General features: G+C 37.1%; 1 protein-coding gene across 1 annotated transcript in view; it reads right to left on the reverse strand.

The window, feature by feature from the left end:
- UACA (uveal autoantigen with coiled-coil domains and ankyrin repeats) overlaps positions 1-23,038 on the reverse strand; it is an 85,489-nt gene that overhangs the window by 53,292 nt on the left and 9,159 nt on the right. The gene's annotated exons all lie outside the window — the stretch shown is intronic.

Consider the following 23,038-nt stretch of genomic DNA (forward strand, 5'->3'; position numbering starts at 1 on the left):
CTTCATAAGGTTCTTTTGGCCACTTTAGAATCAAGTCTAAAAAAATAATTCATCCTAAAGTGCTACTTTTTTTCACTTCCAAGCATTTATATTGAACAATATACAGCTAAGTCTTAACTTGCCTTGAAATGTTTATAAGATTAATCAATTATCTTAACATAATAAATATCATAATGTACCTCACCCACCTCAGACCTGGAAACCTAAACAAACTTTGCAATGAACTACACTAAAAAAACCACCATAAAAGAGAAATAGCACCCCAAAAAACAGAATTTCACAATCACATCCTCAAGATAAGGCTCTTCAAGAAAAAGAACATAGAGGCAACTAAATAAAGTCTTCTCCCAGGGGAAAAAAATCCTAAATAAAAGCTAAACAACACATACATTTAGGCAAACCCCTAAATATCTAATTGAAACAAAGTACAACAGACTTCCACGGTATCCTACAATTATCACCATTCCTGTTACTAAACCCAAGACGAGCTCTGCCACAACTGAAAATGGAGCAAACAACAGAAAGCAAAGCTCATGAAGCATAAACATTCCTTGAAGATTAGGCTGCACAATTAAAAGCTGTTCTACAGTTCACTGGATTGGTGACAGAAATATTTCCCTCATTCCATTTAGTCCAAAGATTATTTACTCTTCTTTCTTATATAACAGCAAATTAGAGCTTACATAATAGAAAAAGGAAAAAAAAAGAATGTTAAAATAAACCAGGGAGACAAAAGCTGCGCATCCACTGTCTTCTTGCCAGACCCCAGACTCTCTTCCCTTTCTGATTTTTCCTTATCCTTATTTAATTAGGCCCCATCTTATCCTCTCAAGCCTTCCACTGTGTGATCTGAAAGTACTATATAGTCAGGACTCAATGGAACAAATAGAGGAAAGGGAAAATTATACCCCATCAATCATTTTTCTGATTAAGATGTTAACAGGCTTAATCCTGCTTCACTGGATTTCTCTACATAAAAATGTCAAGCACAAAAAAGACAACAATAATAATAACTATTATTATTACTTAATAAATCTAACATCTTAAGGACTGAAGGTGCTATGAAATCTAAAAAAACTTTAAACAACTGGAGTCAAAAAGACTCAGCACTGCTTTGATAAGATTTCCTAACCACCCGGTTTGATTCTATTCTAGTCTGTTGTATAAATACCAGACTGTCTACCCCTAACTATTGCAGGTATTTGCTCCTTTATTAGAACTGTCTAGGGACCCAAAAGAGGTTATTTAAAATAGACAGGAAATTGCCTCTCCAATTTTAATAAGCCATTTGTTTCATAATATTACTTATTTCACCCTTCCTCACCAGAAGAAGCATTAAATTCTAAAGTAAATATATATATAGATCTTAAACACAAAAAATTATAAATGTACATCATACAAGAATAAAGCTCTCAGGCTGGATAGATAAGATTTTGTTTAAGATTCCCTTTAAAATGTTAAGCAATTGGTTATCTGGGAGAAATTAAATATAAACTTTTTCCTTAGAAAATTTTAGAAAAAAATGTATTCAAATTAGAATTCTTTAAATGCCTAAATGTCATGAGTGAAACTTTTTCAATATAAAGGTAAAAACAGAGAAGGGTCCATTATGCCTCCTACCCCACCTTACATACACCAATGAACAGAGTAATTCCTCTGACGAGTTTTAACAAACATTTTGGCTAATGTTTGATATATATATATATCTCAAAACAGGAGGAAGCATTCTATGTTTATTCTTGATAAAGTAAAAAGCAAAACAGATACACTTAAAAAAGAGCCTCTGATGGGGTTTGACCACAGTGAAAAATAAGAGATATTTTTGTATCTTTGGCTTTCTATTTTTTCTTGGCTTTGCAAAGAAACATTAGCCAAACAAAAATATGTTTGCTAGAACTCAAAAGACCCTTCAAGAATTGAACTAATAATAAATCTTACCCTACTAGCCAGTATTTTTAAAATTAAAAGTGGGAAATATAAAGATACATACAAACAGAGGGTTATAAGAAAATATATGTTTTTGTAAACACATTAGAAGTTAACTGCTTTTTTTAAATTATGAAATGAATAATAGTTCTACACATATGCATAACTCTTCCCACACAGCTTTTTAAGCAGGATTTCCTTCCAGTGAGTCTTAATATAGTTCTCCCATATTAAAAATACATGACCAAGTTAATAATGAGAAAGAATGAATACTCTCATGATATTTAGGTATATAACAAGAAAAAACAGCATTTAAAAGAAAGATTCAGTTTCAAACTTCTTTAAGAAATACTTGTTACACTATAAGAAGAACTCTCTAAGTCATATTGTTATTTCTACTTTCCAAATGGGGCATAAAGAAACTAAGGAATTTACAGTGTTGGACTGTGCAGCTACTATTAATTCCTTTCACTCCTGTAAGCCCACCCTTTGCTACATGACTTTGCCATGATTCCCATCAAAAGATGGCATTTATCTCCTCGTCCCGTAAATCTGGGCTGGACTTGTAACTTATTTTGACAAATAGAATGTGGCAGAAGTGACCCTGTAGAACTTTGAATCTAAGTCTCAAGAGACCTTATAGCTTCCCCTCCTGGGATGCTGCTGACACAGCGTAAACAAGTTAGTGACCCAGAGCATGAAAGAGCTTAAGGGAGAAAGAGCCCAGCCACCCAGTCATGCAATCTAGCATAAAGTGCCAGACACATCAGCGTGGCCAACTTAGACCACCCAGCACTATAGGCGCTACCAGATGACTTGGCAACCACATGAGTGACCCCAGACAAGACCAGTGGAACAACCATGCAGCAGAGCCCAGCCCAAATTGCTGACCTATGAAGTCAGCAACAAGTAAAATAGCTGTTGTTTTAAAACACTACATTTAAACCTAGGACTGTCTGAATCCAGGGCCTAGACTGTCTCTACTAACAAAAGCTGCAATTTACTATTTGGTTGGGAAACAAATACATCTTGTACTTTAACTCAATTTTACAGATACAAGAGCAATCAAATTAAAAAATAATAGTTTACTTTTTTTTAACCCATGATCTAAAAAAAAGGTGATGAGCTGGGTACAGAAATACCTTTTTAACCATCTTAAAAGAAGGAAAATAGACACATACAATGAATTCTGCAATTGTAATAAATGAAGTTGATCAAATTTTATAGAAAAAATACTTTCTCTTCATTCCCAAAGATACGCAAGTATTCATTTAAAAACTAACAGCATTCGTATATATTTTATCCATAAAAACTGAACTCAGCATGTGATCTAAAAATTCTGAATGTCTGTGCAATGAAACAATTAAGAAATTATTAAATTTTATGAATCTAATAAAATATGTGGCTTTCAACAATAAAACATTGCTACTGTAATGTTTAATAAGTATACATTCCTACTTGAATGGAAATACTGAACTAGGAGTGGACCGTAACAGAGCAAGGACTGCAAGCACCATTTCTATGTATTCTTTAAGGGTTGGCAAACATTTTCTGTAAAGGGCTAGATGGTAAGTATTTTAGGACTTGCAAGCCATGCAGTCTCTGTTGTAACTATTCAACTCTGCCACTGTAGAATGAAAACAGCCACAGATAATACACACACACATACACACACAAAAAGCATTGCTGTGTTACAATAAAGCTTTATTTATATATATATATAAAAAAACAGGCAGTGGGCCACAGTTTGCCAACCCCTGTTTTAGATGCTCAAATATCTTCAGCCAAAATACATCTAGTTTATTAGTTGTGATCAAGCTAATTTGTTTGCTGCCTTACCACGAGACCTATTAGAAAGTACTCTCTGTATTCATACTCTACTCTCTGCAAAATAGCATTATGTATATATGAGGGTAAATTTTATATAACAACTTGGCTCTGCTATGATGACCAGTTGTTTGGTCAAACAGGAGGCTAGGTGTTGCTATGAAGGTATTTTGTAGATGTGATTAACATCTGAAATCAGCAGACCTGAAGTAAAGGAGATAACCCTTGATAATTTGGGGTAGGCCTCATCCAATTACTTGAAGAGCAAAATCTAAAAATTCCCAGAGAAGAAGCAATCCTGCCTCATGACTGTAACACAGAAATCCTGCCTGAGTTCCTAGCCTGCCGGCCTGCCTTACACATTTCAGATTTTTCAGCCCCATACCCATGTAAGCCAATTCCTTAAAGTAAATCAATCTCTCTCTTAGATATAGATATCTATGAGATACAAATATATAGATATCTCCTATTAGTTCTATTTCTCTGGAGAACCCTGATTGATACAATATATTAAGGTAATATGACCTTAAATTTTAAAAAGGATATACTCTGATTTTTGTGCATTATCCAAAACTATGTGAGAAAGTTGTGGTAGACAGTATTATTATTTGAGATTATTCAATCCCCTACTTCCTTGCAAGATGATTATATATATACATCCACATGTAGATGTGTGACTTGTGCATATCTCATAGGGAAAGAATAGACGTCCCTGGGTTATTGATTTGGGGACTGCCCATGTCATATGTTTTGGCCAACAGAATATGAACAGATGTGATGTACATCACATCTAAGCAAAAACTTGAAGCAGCAACACAAATTTGGGCCAGCCTTCTTGCTTCAGTACTTTGTCAAGAGATTTCATATAAGGGTTGTTCCTTCAGCCTTGGTTCTGGAGGGGAGTCACAGGCTATTTCTACAGAGCTGACTCACAGTCTACAACATAAAGTCAGTAGGAAATATAAGTTTGTTATTTTGAGAAACCACTGAAATGCGGAGGTAATTACTACAACAAAGCTGAACACTGTAGAAGCAGGGTGCTACTTTCATCACCACCACCACCAAAAATAATAAAAGTATGTGATGTAGGCGTTGAGGCCAGTTGTTTGGTCAAACAGGAGTCCAGGCGTTGAGGCCAGGTGGCAGACAGCAAGGAAACTGTAATGGCAAACCACATAGTGTCGTGGTAAATAAAACTGTTAGGTATAAAATATTAGACAGCTTGGTGAAATGATTGGACTCGTGATTGGCATCTAAAGTGGGAGAGGGGCAGTCTTGCAGGACTGAGCCCTTAACCTGTAAGGTCTGAGTTAATTCTGGGTAGTGGCAGAATTGAGTTACCTTATAGGACACCCAGTCGGTGCCCACAGAGAATTGGAGAATTGCTTGGTGTGGAAAAACCCACACATACTTGGGAGTGCAAAAGTATTCAGTGAGTTGTGAGTAAAGGAAACAAATGTTTTCCTTTCACCCAGTAAACCCTTTCAGTGGAACAAAATGGCTTGGAGGGAAATTCCCCACAGGAAGAGACTAAGGATGTGGTCCCACAGAAGCCTGATCAGTTCAAGGTAATTGTATTGATGTCTAGAGAAAAATGCACATCTCAAAGAATTGAGGCTATAGCTAGCGCATGGCACGTGGATCTGACTAAAATCAAATAGATAAGAAGACAAAAGACAACTTCCCAAACAATCCACAGACTGAGCTAAGGGTCTGTTACTCTTCTAGACCATCTTTGGGTGCCCAAATTTCTGTAGACAAGCAGGCCAGGAAAGCTGCTCAGCACTTACCTCATTCCCCAGCTAAGAAGGGTACACCCTCCAATACTCTGTTCCAATACGGATGAACATGGTATATCAAAGGAAATACCTCACGGAGGGCATAGCCCATGGCCACGGAAAACAGCGGACTAGAGCGCCTCACACAGGACCAAAACCAGGGCCTAATCAAGGAACATCCCCTAGTGCCAAGAAAAGGAGGCCTCACTCTATTTACCCAAGAATATTCTTACAATTGCCAAGGACAATTGTAGTGTGATTGCTATGTGCCTCTATTCTTCCCCTTTCTTAACAGGAGGGTTTACTGTGGATAGCCTATCCCTGCTCCAACATTGTATGTTGGAGAGATGGAGGATGGAAGATAACTGGTCTCTGAGTCAAGAAAATCTACATACAGAAATGATGTAGAAACTCTAATGACTGAAAGAAATTCTTGGGGTATTTTTCTTGAGGAAGGGATAAATAAATCTAGTATGCAGAAGGGAAGAAAGTTAATATTTGTAATCAAGAGGACAGATTGTGGTAGATTATATTATTGTTCACTCTTTACCATGCCCATCCTTGAAAGAGGCTATACAGCCCTGCCCATTAATTTATAAGTTGCCTATACCTCCAATGGGAACAATATTTGTCCCTGTGCCTCGCTAACTTTGAGCCTAGCCATGTGACATGCTTTGGCAGTCATGAAGCACTCCACACCTGAACAAAAGCTTTAAGAGGTACCACAAGTTTCAGCCGGCCCTCTGAGTTCTCAGTACCACGTAAATGGCAGGTCCAGGCAGAGGCTGCTCCTTCAGTCTGGGTCTTAGAATGAAAACATGTGGAGTAGAGCCCCTCTGCACAGGCAGCCCAGAGTCTATGTGTAATGTAATGTGGTTATAAGCCACCAAAATTTGGGGGTTATTTGTCGCTGTAGCAAAGTTGATTAATACAGAAATCAAATGAAGCAAAAGGTAAAAAGGGGAGGGATTCTGTGATGCGTAGCTATTATTTTGGTAGCTGAATATAGTGCAAGATGCCTGTGGTTATAGACTAGTGCAGTTAGTGAAGGATCTATGTTTCTGTAGCAGGTAGGGGTATGAGTAAATACAGATTACTAAAAGGATAAATGAGTTCAGTTTAGTTGTTGCAAGTGAGGTTGTGGCAAAAATAAGGTTGCAAACCTGATAAATTAACATTTATTATTAATAATAAGCACTTCATATACACTTCACGTAGTCCTCAACTATAAGCAAAAAAGGCTGCTGTTACCATCTTCATTTTCCGTATAAAGAGAAACTTAGAGAAGTTTACTGACTTGCCAACGTTAAATAGCTACCAAGTGACACAGTAAAAATTCAAATTCAAGACTATCTAATTCTAAACTTCAATTTTTTTCTATACCATGCTGGCAAAAAAAAGGGTACAGATTATTTAATAATCATTCCATAGAAGGGTTACCTTGGTTTTATACTTTTTACCAGTTCTACAAAATGGATGCAAGAGAAAGCCGATACCATTAACTCAGTTCTAAGTCTGAATCCTATTAAATAAATATATTATTCATAATGAATTTCTTCTTTTATACTCTAAGATGTTCTTATTAATGTGACAACCAAGATTCCAAAATAATACACCTTTTATTTCTACTGAATACATTTTCTTAAATTCAGACTACAGTAATCCAGAATTTTGAAGATTCAGATTAAGTGATGGCCTAAATTTACCTTGCTGATATGAAAAGGATTTCTCAAGTAAATCAATAATGCATTAAAATGATCGGTGATGCATTTTAGATTAAAGGAATATTTTAAACACTTTATAAACCATTTAATAGCCCTTACCTCACCCATATAAACAAAAAATAAGAGTTTTTTTTAATTATATAACACAAACTCATGGTAGAAAAATTATACAAGACTAATACATATTCAAAACAAAAGCAGCAAAGAGAACCTAGCAAAACCATCATTAAGGGATAATAACAACTTTATATTTTGTTACACATGCTTCCTCATTTTCAATACCTAGATATATATTTACTTTTAAATCAAAATACACACATTTCATTTAAATGGTTATTCTTAATATGCGTTCAATAGAATTGCTTACAAATGAATGTTCCTAACTTGGAGAATTCCAAAGTGTATTCAAATATCAGTCTCTCTGGCTCCCCCTGCTGGACACTAAGAGAAGCTTTTTATTATTATTATTCAATTCGTTTAAACACTCAATCTCAGAGAAGCACTAATTTATCATTATTAAAAATATCTTTGGGAACTTGTCTGAACGTACAGTTTGGCCAGAAAGAGTACAATGGTCTATTGTTGAGGGCACTCGCTCCTACTAACCAACAGGGATTTGGCATCAGAAAATCCGGGACTAAGTTCCCAGTGAGTTCCCAGCTTGATTACTTATTTGCTAACGACCTTGGTCAAATTATTTATTCCTTCGGAGCTTCAGTTTCCTCATCTGTCAAATGAAGGTAATATCAACCACCTTATTAGTCATAAGGATTAGAGTTAACAGAACAAGTGCAAAATAAGTGGCAGTTAAGTATTATGCTGCCACCACCACCACCAAGGAGCTGAGTTGTGGTTACACAGCATAACTCCTTAAGAATTACTACACAGCAATCAAATGCAAAGAGAATAACTTTTAAAATGTAAACTTACTGTATTTACACTCTTTTAATAACTTCCTGTTGCTCTCAAAACCAAATCCTTAACATGACCTCTAAGATTCTTCACAGTCTGGTCCCTACTGACCTCTGAAGTGTAATCTTGAAGCTGGATACTCTTCTCCCAGCCCTCTAATCTCTTTTCACAGTGAAGTTCTTCAAAAGTACCAGGTTCCCTCACAGAGTACCTGATTGCAGCATTTCCTTCCTCTATGATACTTAACAATAACTCATTTTTTTAGATCTCAGCTCAGCTTTTGCAGACACTTTCTCTGACTTCCCAGACCAAGTCAGACCTTCACTATTATGTATATTATGGTATACCTCTCCTTCACAGAGCTTATTACACAGTGCTGTAGCTTTATATTTAAATGTGTTAGCACTGTAATACTGTCTCCCCCTCTTGTCTGTCTACAAGTTCCTCAAGATCAGGGAGTAGCACTCCGTATCCTCACAACCTAGCCGCTTGACTGCATAGAGCAGGCACTTAAGCATCTGTTGAGTGCCTGAATAAACAAATTAACAGATAACTGAAATCAAAGAATTCTTTCTAAACCTGACTACTTCACATACAAAGGTAGCCATATAAATATAAAGCAACATTATGAATATTTTCCTTTGTATCACTTCTCAGGCAAGCTGCTCATAAAGTCTGTTCATAAAATCTGATACACAATAATACACAGAAATATCTTTAACACATATACTCAAAGAAAATGTTGTGCCTTTCAAAGAGAAGAATTTTTAAGAGCACAGAGACCTAAACATATGATAGTCCTTTAACACTATTTGATTTAAATTTTTTAAAAAATTAATGTCTGTGACTTGCTTTTGTAACAAATATTCAGCTGAAAATTTGTCTGAAATTGAGTGTTTTACACTGTACTACAGAGTTTTACTTTTCAAAGGAATCTGTGGTTGCAAAATAGTAGAGCTAGCAATAACCAGCTAAAAGGTGTGCTTCGTGGCTTCTTTCACAAGTATGCATATTGTACTATTTTAAACCAACACACACCTCCAATTGCCTTAAAGAGTGAGAACTTTTTATAGATTTAACTCCTTCCTTAAATAGTAAGCATTCCCAAGTATACAGTAAATTTTGGCCCCAAATGGCTTTTCCTCTATTCATTTATACCAAAGCCAGAAAACAAGGAAAGCTCCAACCAAAAAAAGCAACAAGGTTTGCAACACATCTCCTAGACTCAAATCTTATTTGATAGAATATATGATAAATTTATTTGATAGATGTATTAGAGTTTTGTCTTTATTTGGTGATTTTACCAAATCCTATGACTGCAAAATAGCAATTGTTATTTTATCCCCACGAGCTGCACTGTGATGTACAGAAAATCTAAAAATTTCCTATGTTATCATTTAATCAAAAAATAGAAACGAAGAGTGGGAGCACAACTGAAGTACCTATGAACATACTGGGATGAGAGCAGAGGTGCATTTAAGAGGGAAGGTTTTCAGGAATTCAGGTACTGACCATGCAGGAACAATCCAAGGAAGATGACAGGAACACCAAGTCATCAAAATACAACAGCTTTAAACATTTGAATGGTATGACTCATTCCCACTCTTCTGATGCTTTACCAGGCAAGCTTCTGATAAACTTGCTTCACTATAGGGGTAGACTGGATGGAGGTACCCAGCCCACTAGTCAGCTACTTAGTTCTCATTATACAGTAATAAGATGACGCTTAATACCTCAATGGACTTTCAGTGTTCCTCAGCTTCTTCTAATTCAATCAAGATTGAGTTTCTGCTTAAACAAGCCTAATGTGACTTTATCAAAGTGACAAAAGGTATTTCCTGACAACAGGAAATTGGGTCTTCCCTAACAAAACTTTTAATTCAAACTTTTACAAGACATATAATACATGAGCAACACAGAGGAAAGTGTAAAAAACTGTGAATGGCACTGATTTTCTCCCTAGCTTAGAAGCATACTCTTTGCTGATCTTTTCATAATAAAACTAAATCTCTCCAAAATTCAGGTTTTAAAAGTACATACCCAATCATTCTCATTTACCTTGGCTTTAATTTTCTTCTGAGCTAGAAATAAGATCACAGAGCTCAGTACATTGAAAAGGCATGCAAACATTAATCTAGGTTGTAAGGGCACAATTTTAAGGAATAAACATTCAGAAAAATAATGGAAGGAAATAACCAAAGAGTTAACAGCTACGGAATGTGGGATTAAAGAAGACTTGAATTCTTTATATTTTCTGTATTTTCTGAATTTTCAACAATGAATATTGTTCTATTCAAGCTTCTTTACTTGCAAGAAATAAAACACCCATGCAGTTGCCTTAAGAAAAATGGGATTTATCATAAAGACACACAAAGAGCTGCAAGAAAAATCTCACAGAAAACCATAGTTGAGCTGAGCCCTACAAAGTCTGGAGCTAGGGGTCGTCCTGGCATCAATTCTGTTCCAGGAACCTCAAGAAGATACTGAGAGGAGCTGCCCACCAATGCTCGGCCATATACGTTGTTCAATTCTAGTCCATCCATGTCTTCCACTCTCACTATCAGCCACAGACATGCTTCCTTTGCTTCCACCTTAAACTCCAAATTTCCTTCATTTTAAGCATAAGGCTGTGGTTAAGGTATAAGAGGGTTAGGAAAACAGGCAGCTTTTGCTTAAGGACTGAATTTTACTTTTTTAGATTATGAATTGAATACATACCCATGGTTTTTAGAAAGAGCCAACAGTACAGAGAAGGCAATATAAAAAAGAAAAGGTTCCCTCCTCTTTCCTGGCATTTGGGGCGGGGGGAGTACCCTATAAAAGGAAAATTAATATTTATGTTTCTAAAAATTGTAAAAATATTATTTAACAAAGAGCAATATCCATAAAGTTTTTCCTCACTTTATTACATAAACGATTGTACAATTAGAAAATGCACATAATCAAAACAAATAGGTTACTTTAAAATTATTTGACATCGCATCACCTAGAAATAATATGAAGCACTATAAAACTGATTGGTTCCATTTTAAATAGATATTTTTTCTGAACTTTATTGTCCACAGAGCAGATAAATTTATATTGACAACCTATTTATAAATTATCTGAAATACTTCATCATGGTAGAAATATTTTCATTTCTAATACACTTTTCATCTGTCCTGCTCAGATTAAACTGGCTAAAATGAATATAATTGAGAAAATGTTCTCAGAAACTAAAAACTCCAAATATACATTAAGGTAGTGACATTTAATTTACTGAATACCCTCAAACTGTCCTAGAACTTCTACTTGATATGGACAGCTATCTCAGATGGTGGTTTTCAAGTCTTTTTAATTTCAGAAACTTTCTTCAAAGAAGTCCTGAAATAAACAAAGAAGAGCAGTTTCTCTTTGAAGGTAGGGTCCCTTTGCTGGCTGTATTCTTCCTTTGTCCTCTATCACCTAAAATACTCCACAGGGCAGCTCAGCCAGAATGTAGCAGGCAAGTGATCTGCACCAAAATGACCTGGTGCATGTGTTTATTCAACATGCAGAATGACACCACTCTAAATCCAAACCCATCCCTTAAAGTGTGGTCCAGGAATATCTTTGAGAACCCCACATTCCTGTACCCCTTAAACACAGGAAACTATTTTTAAGAGTTTAATGAAGAATTTGGTGTATACTTTTCCAATTAAAATAAAAATCTCCACTAACCAAACTAGGATTATACTAATAGGCTGTCCTCCAACTTGCTTTTTTCACATAATGTATCTTGGATATCTTGACATGTCACATATATGTAAATATGGAGATATTTCACAATCTAAATGATAATTTCTAAAGATTTACAGTTTTCTATAATCAGAGAAACGTTTTTAAAAGGAATGAATAACAAATGTTTCAGTTTTGCTATTTTTGTTATTTTGAGTACTTTGAATTGATTTTAGAATTTAATGTTGGGGATTATAATATTAATATTGCACTGGAAGATACCTTTATGGGACATACCCTCAGTTTGGTGTTTGGAAGTTAACTGGCAGATTTCTAAATTGGTTAATTAGTTTAATTATAGTTTTCATGTTTTGGAAATATTTAATAACTCTTAAAAGCAATTTTGAATTTTTCATGTATTTTACATCAGTTAAGTAGCTGTATATGAAGAATAATTTGAATTTGGCATGAATAAGTAGTTTTCAAATTAATTAGTACGCTTTAAGTGTTATTTTATAGTCAAATTATAGCAAACTATTCTAACAATTATATTTCACTACACAATTGGAATTAAGATATTTTGTATTGATTTTAATAAAATGGTGGCATATTCAACAGCTTTCAAATAACACTTTGTATTTGAGAAATTATGGAGCTTAAAATTCAATATCTTTATTATCATCTTAACAGAGGACTGTAGTTATTTGTATTGCAGCGATTATTCTAACTGGAGTTAATAAATGCTCATGCTTATAACCTCTTGGCTGATGGTGACAGAGCTCATGACTTGCTAAAGGCAGGGCTAGGCACTGTGTGTAATATGAGTTTCAGTTCACTGGTTCTCAAATGTTGCCTAGTGATACTCTCAGGCATTGTGAGAGGTATGAGGGTGGCTCATATCCATTACCATATTTTTCTGAGTTTCAAGGATGTTTAATGATGAGCAGGTCTGAGTTCTAGAACAGTTGTGGTGCTTTAAAATCATTACTGTTCTGAGCTGACAGACGAATTTGAATAGGTGGCTATCAGGGCTCAGAGTGTGAGAGTGTCTTGGAAGATTTTCTGTCCCTTTTGAGTGTAGCAGGACCCTATCTGGGAACCACTTCCATATTGTGAACAAATTAAGAAGAGCAGAACATTTCAACCAAAGTCTTATATAAAGTATATACATTGAAGAGAAAAATAACTGCGTTATCTTGAGGTCAAAATCTTAAACTTTATGTTACATTCTTTCTAATAAGTTTTATTCAGTTTTAAATTTGCACAGTATTTTTCTATATTTAAAAACACTTGCTAGGGCTTTCCTGGTGGCGCAGTGGTTGAGAGTCCGCCTGCCGATGCAGGGGACACGGGTTCGTGCCCCGGTCCGGAAGGATCCCACGTGCCGCAGAGCGGCTGGGCCCGTGAGCCATGGCCGCTGAGCCTGCGCGTCCGGAGCCTGTGCTCCGCAACGGGAGAGGCCACAACAGTGAGAGGCCCGCGTACCACAAAAACAAAAAACACTTGCTAAATCTACATGTATACAATATAATTTTTTTTAATATAAGATGGTTAGTTATTTTTAAAAGAATATCTTTTGTACTTCAACCACAGCCTTTTACTTAAAATGTAAGAAATTTTTTAAAAAAGAACAAGATCAGTCACAGTACTTAAACAGAAACCAAGCCACGTTCAGAGGTTCACTCCTACAAATAAATAATTTGCTTAGACTTTTCCAGTAATATAGATATAACACAGCCTCACACATTTTGTAATTTGTTATTCCCTGTTCACCTTTCTCCTGGAGTTATCCTTACTATTTTGGGGGAAAGATGAGTTTTTAAATAGATCCATGAGTTTATTATTTTAAAAGGCCAATTTTTAAACATTTCATTATTTCTCAAGTGAGAGTATATGGAAAATGCAGAAGAAAGTTTTTAATGGTCTACAATAAAATTAATTTATATTAATTAATGGCAATAAGAAGAACTATTATGGTTCTGTTTTGGGGGTTGTTTTTGTTTTAGTTTCTGCATCCTGAACTATTAAATTAATCTACTAATTGGCCTCCCCACTTCTACCCTTGTCCCCCTTGTCTACTTGTAAGCTACAGTCTACTCTTCACACAGCAGTCAGAATATTTTTTTAAACATAAATCAGATCATGTCACTCCTTTGCTTAAAACCCTCTAGTAGTTAGTATTCTTGCCATAAATATTTAACCTGAAAGTAATTATTAGGAAGAAGTCAAGCAAACCCAAATCGTGGGATGTTCTGTAAAAGGCAAACAAACAAACAAAAAACTGGCCTACTGGACTCTTTAGATTGGGATCCAAACACAATCCAAAATCCTTACTAATATATGATCCGGACCCCCAAGAGATCACTGATAAAATTTCCTTCCACTTTCTCCCCTTCACTCACTTCACTCCAATCTTCATGGCCTCCCTTCATGGTCTTTGAATTATGAAGGCAGCAAATACAATCCCATCTCAAGGCTTTTTAACAAGACTTCTGCCTAGAATTATTAGTAATTAGAGGAAAAAGCAGACTCCATTCCCTCCAAAAATCTTCCTGTATCACAATGTATCAGTTTTCTATTGCTGCAAAACCAAACACAGAGATTTAAAGTAGCTACCACGTATTATTGCTCATGAGTCTACATGTCAACTGGGCAGTTCTGCTGTGCTGGGTGAGACTGAGTAATCTTGGCTATGCATGTGTCTGCAGTCAAATGGCCCAGCTGGTTGGAGGCTGACTGGTCTAGAATGGCCTCTTTCCCATGTCTGGTGATTGGCTAGATGTCTGTTGGGACAATAGGAGCAACTAGTAACCAGCAGTCTAGCCAGGCAAGCGTGGGCTTGTTCACAAGAGAGAACAGAAGCATGAAAGACCTTTTGAGACCTAGGCTCAACATCATTTCCAACATATTCTATTGTCCAAAGCAGGGGACAAGTACAACCTATATTCAAGAAGCAGGGAAACAGGCAAAATCACATTGCAAAGCCTATGGATAAAGGGAAGGGTAGAGAATGGGGCCACTTTGTAATCAATCTACCACATATCATGACAAGAGCACTATTTCACAATGCTGGTACATCTAAGATGTGGGGGTGACGGGAATGAAAAATATAAAGGATGATAAAAACTATACTTTGTTATAAATCCTATAAAGCATGGTTTCTCAACCTTGGCACTATTCAAATTTTGCACCAGGTAAGTCTTTGTTGTGGAGGGTGTGTCCTATGCATTGCAGGACGTTTAGCAGCATCCCTGGCATCTACCCACTAGATGCCAGTAGTACGCCCCCAAGTTGTAATAACAAAAAGGTCTCCAGATATTGGCAAATGTCTCTCAGGGAACAAAAATCACTTGTAGTTGCGAACCACTGCTACAGAGGAATGAATTAAGGTAAAGACAACTTGGTCTTATTCTTGCCAATATAATCTAATTTTACTTTAAAAGGCCGTTCAAATGATTCTAAAATGCAAACGGACATGTAAGATGTATACCAAATTCTTAACAGTTTACATATTAAAAATTCAAAACTTCATTGACAATACTTAGATTCCTGCTAATTTAACCAAAAATATTACCAGATTTTTGAAGTCAATATGAAAGACGTTAATCGTCAGAAGTTCAACCAAACTAACAGTGCTGGCTCTAGGATTTGGTGTGGTACATATATAAACCCCAGATTGGTCTATTATTTATATTTTTATAACAAATAAAAATAGAAATAATAGAAATAAAAGAAATGGTGGTGTTTCTCTCCCAACCTCCAAATATAAAACTCTGTCTCAAAACTATAGTTCATGTCCAATCCTCCTCTCTTCCCATTTCAAGGCAATGGCAATATACCTCCCAATTCCACCTCTGACTTTAGCACCGATTACAAATGTGAAACAGGCCAAGAAAACCTCCGTAATAAATTACAGGAGTAGAAAGTCTCAATAAAAGAAGGAAGAAAACAACAAATCAGAACATTCCCTGGGCATATTGAAAACCTAGCAGTCATAGTCATGAAATATTTATTGATCTAAACTGTTTTCACAATACTTACGTTCATAAAATGCTATATACGAACCAAACTGCCTCAGATGCATAAACTAAATATTCTCTAACTTACATTCATGTACAAATCTGTGATAGCTCTGGCCAAGTGAAGTCATATATACAAGAACCAATTTAAAGACACTTTCTGGATTCTCTGGGTGAAAAAATAATAGTTTCTCCTTCAGAGAAAAGAAAAGAAAATGGGATAACTTGCTAACCCAGTGATGCACCAATGAGCAGGGCTGGGACCAGGGAAAGGGGAGTGAAGTGCTTATGGCACAAATTTAAGGAAGGACTCACTCTAAGGGGCAGGCAATGAGCCAAAACATGAGGCAAGCACCTGCTGTTTTACTCTCACCTCCAGTCCATCAGGAATTGCACTTAACAGCAGAAACAGCACCCTGACTTCTGCATCCCCAAGGTCTGTCCTATACTAAACCTTGGCACTTACACCTTACTCATCATCTCTGTGACCCCTCAAAGAACCACAGGGCCTGCCTAATCTTCTAGTCTGACGGTACCAAACAAGGAACCAGGGAACCCAGCAGAATGAGTCACCCACACGTATACAGTTGGAACACGTAAGTTTTGAAGTTATGAAGGTTGGAAAAAAGAAGCATTCCAGGAGCTCCAAAACTCTGTTCTTTATAAAGTTGGCCTTGCGTTTAAAAGTGGTTTATAATTTTTAAGCATGCGTATTCACACTTTCAATGGAAATGTTATCATTTTCCACATCTTTTCCCAATTATTGCTATTTAACTGAATCAATGTCATCACCCAGGAACGCTGAAAAGCAATAGCATACCTTGTGGTTAACAATGTTAGTTTTAATAAAGCAGTTTCATACAAAAAATAAATATAGGATAGGGTTTCATCTTCATGATGCAATACTATTCTTTTCCTACTTATGGTCCTCTTCAATGCTACCGAAGAGCAGACACAGGAAGTTTATAAGTTAGAATCAACAAAAACCCTACATGATCACCTCACTGCATAAAACGAGACACTTCATTTGTCTTAGGAGTACACCCAAACACACCACCACACCCAGCAGTGTTTCTCAAGGGTCCTAAGTGGAGTTCCTTCCTCTTGTGACTCACCCTTTCCCACACTATGGAAACAGTTCAACAGCAGGAATGCAATTAGATCTAAGCAATTAGGAAAACTGCTGTCCCATCTCCTCAACTGTGCATAGAAAGAGCTCTGATTAGTAGAGCTTAACTTGTACGACCCCTTGCAATAAAGCTCTGTATTAAGGCTAAATCACTTCAAGTGGCTTGAAGACAAGTAATATTTGGAACAAGGCCTTTCACATCTTTATTTAAAAGCCATAAATAAGCAATTTAAATCTACCTTTCCTATGGCCATGTCTTGACCTCTACACGGAATCTCTTTTCCAAAACTGTGCAGGCCTGTGTGTTCCTCTCAACACAAGACAGCAAAAGCTATTTCCAAAGCAAATTAGTGATGTGGTGAATGTTAAGGAACATAGGGGTTTTAGTTTATCACCAACAGGTTCTTTCTACCAATGATCTTAATTACATATATTTAATAATTAAGCCAAGGGAAAACACTCAGAAGCTTTTCACGTATAACACTTACCAGTAAGAGCCTTTCAGGGCTATGAACTTGCATGTTCTCAGTAATAAATTCCCAAATAAAATTAAGTTCATAGTTTTACATAAATAAGTGTATTAAAATTATGTTAATATAAATATATTTTAATTACAAAATTTAAAATCATAACAAAGAAATGGAAAATAAAAATTTCATAATCGATAACTATGATCATCTTTGTATATCCCCCACTGGTCTTTTCCCATGTGAATTTTTACATGACTATTATCAGGTTGTACCTATATTTTTTATTCTGATTTTTTTCACTTATAAGATTTTCATTTCTTCCATAGAATTTCTTCATATAGCAGTATAGACTATGGCAAAACAGTCCTGCATTTTCTACTGCCGTGTAAAAATTACTATAAACTTAGAGGCTTAAAAACACTTATTTATGAGTTCACAGGTCAGAAGTCCAAGTAGGGTTGACCGGGTTCTTTGCTTAGGGTCTCTCAAGGCCAAAATCAAGGTGCCAGCCAGGCTGGTTCTAATCTGGGAAGAATTCACTTCCAGGCTCATTCAGGTTATTGGTGGAATTCCATTCCCTGCAGCTATAGGCCTGAGGTCCCTGTTTCCTTCGTGGCTGTCAGCCCAGAGCCTCTCTCTCAGCTCCACAAGGCCTTTCGCATTCCTTCTCACATGGCCCCATCCATCCTCAAGCCAGCAACAACATACCAAGTCCCTCCTGTCCTTCAAATCTCTCTGCCTTCCAATTCTGCTGCAACCCAGAGAAAAGTCTGTTTTTTAATTCTCATATGATTAGAATAGGTCCACCTGGATAATTTCCCTTTTGTCTAACTTGAATTCCAGTGGTTAGTAACCTTAAATTACATCTGCAAAATCTCATTTACCATGTAATATAACATAACCATGGGCACAGTATCTCATCAAATTCAAAGACCTGGAGATTAAGGTGGGAAATCAGGGAAGGCCATTTTTAGAATTCTGCCCACCACATCTCTGTCACAATAGAAAATGTATTTCTAACTGTGGATTATATAGTCAAAAAGCTTAAAGGTCATCTAGCCGCTGGGCTAGAAAACTTTAACATCCTTTCGAATCCTAAAATGCTAAAAAATCTAACATTTAAACATGTTAAGGAAATAAAGTGTAAGGTTATTTTAGTAAAGAAAATAAAATTATATGAATTTAAAAATTAGTTAAATTGAAAAAGGAGCTGAACTTTCCCCTAGTTTAAAAAAAAAAAAAGACATGTTTTTGCAAAATTGTCACCTTTTGGAGCCAATTTTCTAGTTACACCAAAAGGCGAAGCATGAATGTGGAAACAAAGGTTAGCACCAAATCATAATGCCTGGGTGAACCAGAAGCAAAGAACTCTGAAACCAGTGATAACTTCTATAGTACAAAACTCTAGGTTGATCCTTGCTATAAAGAGTAGAGGAGGGGACTTCCCTGGTGGCGCAGTGGTTAAGAATCTGTGTGCCAAGGCAGGGGACACGGGTTTGAGCCCTGGTCTGGGAAGATCCCACATGTCACAGAGCAACTAAGCCTGTGCACCAGAACTACTGAGCCCACGTGCCACAACTACTGAAGCCCACATGCCTAGAGCCTGTGCTCCTCAACAAGAGAAGCCACCGCAATGAGAAGCCCGGGCACCACCACGAAGAGTAGCCCCCGCTCACCGCAACTAGAGAAAGCCCGCGTGCAGCAACGAAGACCCAACGCAGCCAAAAATAAAAATTAATTAATTAATTAAAAAGTAAAAAAAGAGTAGAGGAGGTAAATGGGCCAAATGAAAACCTAGCTCATAGACTGTCTATTCTACCCAAGGTTCATTATGGAAAACTAAGACTAAGGATACAACCCTGGGATCAGGCTGGCAAGGCATTTCAGAGTGCTTTGGCCAGCTGAGTTTGGTATGAGATAGTCCCCATGCCCACCACATAAATCTAGCTTAAAAAAAAAAAAAAAAGGAAAGGGGAGGGAAAGGAAGGAAGGAAGGAACCAAACCAAACTGAACCAAATCTGGCCTATAGAAGGTGCTAAATCAATATCTGTTGAATGAAAGTAGAATGTAATAGACCATACATGTTTGTTAGCCTTCAGGAACCGCCCCCCTCTGGACAGAGAAGAGAGCTCTTTCTAAATCTCAGCTACTAATGGGCTAAACACTACTAATAGCCTGTCAATAGGCTGACACTGGGTCCAAGGTGGGGCAATCTTCAAGGGGACTGGATAGCAGTTCCTGGGAGCGAAAGAAGAAAATGAGGGCAGACAATAAAAGTGCTAAGACCAAAAAAACGTCTGAGAAATATGAGTGGAAGTGAAATTTTTAGTCTCAGAGTAACTGTAATTTATACAATGGCAAATATACAAGTAGATAGAATGTCCCTCAGCAGAATTCCAAAGACTTGTTCCCAGCAAAATAAGTGAGATTCTGCCTATTTGTATTAACCAGTGGAAAGAGTATATTGATAGCTATGAATGATACCACGGAATGAGAAGCTCATACAGTTGTAAATGTAAAACACTAACTATAGCTTCAACTGTATCAAACGCACACATAACGTCTTCCTCAGGTGGCAAAACACTCTAAATCAAGGGTTCTTATTCACCTGTGCTTACAATGATTATTAGCATAGCAAGTTAAGCTTTCAAAACTATTTTTCAAACAACATCATCAGAACTTTGAGCTATTCATCCAAACTGACTATGAATCAGTGTACTTTAAAACGAGGCTAAGTTGCTACCACAGGAAGATGGAGACAGTGTTCTCCCCGCCCCCCTTGTGAGTTATTACCTCCAGTCTGGGACTGTACCTTCCCCACACTGCATCAGGCGCAGGGGACTTAGTGGGACTTGCTCAAGGCTAGCAGGCAAGGGCTCTGACCACTTGTCTGTTGACTGTGTGGCTGGCAAGTCACAACTTCTCTGGGTCTCAGGTGACCCATGTTTCTCTAATGGATGCCTCTTCTCCATCCCTTCCAGCATTGTTATGATTCAGGCCCTCACTAATCCTTGCCTACGGTAGCACACTCATAAACAATCTGCCCACCTCAAATCCATCCTGAACAGAGCGACCACGGTAATCCAACTAATAGAACACTTTTGATCATATGACTCGCCACTTCGGCATACCCAGGACAAAGTCCAACACTTACAGTGTACCGTATTTTAAGCCATTCCAAGATGGCTTAACCCCAAACTCCCCTCCTGCCTACCTCCCCTTCAATCCCCTTGCCTATTATTTTGGTGGCAAAAAGGTAAGCTGACAATCCAATTGCCCCTTCCCCCAACTCTGACATTTCTGCTCTCCATGCCTCTGCTCTTGCTGTTCCCTCTGAAAGGAATTTCTTCTTTCCTGGATCACTCCTACCCACTTCTTTTAAGTTTCAGATCAAGAGCCTCATCCTGCAGACTGGTGGTGGCCAGGGGGCAGGGGAGTTGGCAAGCAACTGCTTAATGCATACAGCGTTTTCTTCTGGAGTAATAAAAGTTTTGGAACCAGACAGAGATGGTGCTTATACAATACTGTTAATACACTATATGCCACTGAATTGTTCACTTTAAAATGATTACTTTTATGTTATATGAATCTCACCTCAATTTAAAAAAAAAAAAGCTGCAGCAGCAGCTCCCCCTGCAAAAAACCTTCACCAACTCCTCAGCCCCAGATTGGATCAGCACCTTGTACATTCCTCTATCACAGCAGTTATTACTTTATATTATCCATTTATAGAGCTCCCATACAGTATTTTGAGCCTCTTTATCTTCCTCATCTTCTCATCGCCCAGTACTTAGCCTAGGCCCTCAAGAAATATTTTTTTTAATAAATAAAAAAAATAGAGATACCATTTACCTCCCTTGGGGCAAAAGGCTAGGGCAGATGATCTTTTGAAGATCTAGGTTATATAAAAGCCTATGAGAGGGCTTCCCTGGTGGCGCAGTGGTTAAGAATCCGCCTGCCCATGCAGGGGACATGGGTTCAAGCCCTGCTCCGCGAAGATCCCACATGCTGCGGAGCAACTAAGCCCATGCGCCACAACTACTGAGCCTGCGCTCTAGAGCCCGCGAAGCCCGCGCACCACAACGACGAGTAGCCCCTGCTCACCACAACTAGAGAAAAGCCCACTCACAGCAACGAAGACCCAACACAGCCAAAACCAAAATAAATAAAATAAATTTTTTTAAAAAGCCTATGAGATCATGTATTAATTGGAAAGAAAAAGATCAGGAAAGACTGCTATTCATCTGGTTATAAAGGATAAAAATGGAATGACCTCTGGTGAGATTTTTTCAGTGAGTAATAGTAAGAACTAACATTTATTGAGCTAATTGCAATTATTAACCCCATTTTCCAAATAAGGAAACAAATATATTTAAGTAACTTGCCCAAGGTCATAAAGCTGGTTACTGGGAGCAGCAAGATTCAAGTCCAAGTCGTCCAGACTGCAGACCTTGACCCTTTAACACTAACACACCAACCTGCCCCTTCACACTGCTCCAGGCATAGTTTCAAGAACTATGAACGGACAGTCTTTGGCCCACAGTGTGCCTTTTCTAAGGCTGAGAAAACACTCCATTTTCCACATTTATCTACTTATCCATTGCCATGAATGTTGTTTATATTTCATAGCGTTTTTAAAATACATAATGTTAATTTTTTAAAAGAATCCAACAGTCAAAAAAAATAGAGGTGAATCATAAAGTAGATCTCCCATTAAAAAGACCTCTCACATGTCAATCAGCAAGTGTTTATGGGCTATTCCTCATGTACACAGCAGAAAAGATCAGAGTATGCCAGCCTCACTAGAACCACACACACAAAGATTTCCCCACCGTAGACTCATTTTCATGGTACCCCAACCTCTGCACAGGGTAAGTATCTTGTGGATAAGAAAACCATGGAATAACAAAAACCAGCTAGAAGAAAAATTACACATTCACTTTTTTAGTTGAGAAAGCATGATTGTTTTATGTCCTTCCCCCCCACCTTTAATAATGCCACAATCTGGTAAGAAAAAAATTAACCAAAAGTCAATGAGATTTTTAAAAATATATTTGTGCATCTGAAAGGGAAAACTTTACTACAGAGGTAATGTCAAGCCTTGACAACATATCAATTAGGTCAATATTAAAAACATATCATTTCCCCCACCCCAAAAAGCATATACTCTTTTAGACACACATGTATACACGCACACACACGCGCACATGCACACACACACACCCCTCTCCAGAGAGTAAGCCAACAATTCTTAGTTCTATTGGATTCTCAGGACTTACTTTACCCATACATCCTCCATCTAATGCTAAAACCAAGGATGATGGGATAATATACTGGGTGAACATACAAATATACACAACAACAAAAGGCAAAAGGGATACAATATGACAGTATCAATATCAAACAATGTAGAATTCAAGACAAAAGTTATAATGGGACAAATTACAGATTTTTATAATCACTAGTTACACTTTAAAAGAATATAAAGTAGCCAGGAAACTTAACGTATCAATTATCGCAAAATTAAGTACATAAAGCAAAAACTGTTTGAAATAT

Source organism: Leucopleurus acutus (assembly GCF_964270905.1).
Source record: "Leucopleurus acutus genome assembly, chromosome: 1".
Lineage (NCBI taxonomy): Eukaryota > Metazoa > Chordata > Mammalia > Artiodactyla > Delphinidae > Leucopleurus > Leucopleurus acutus.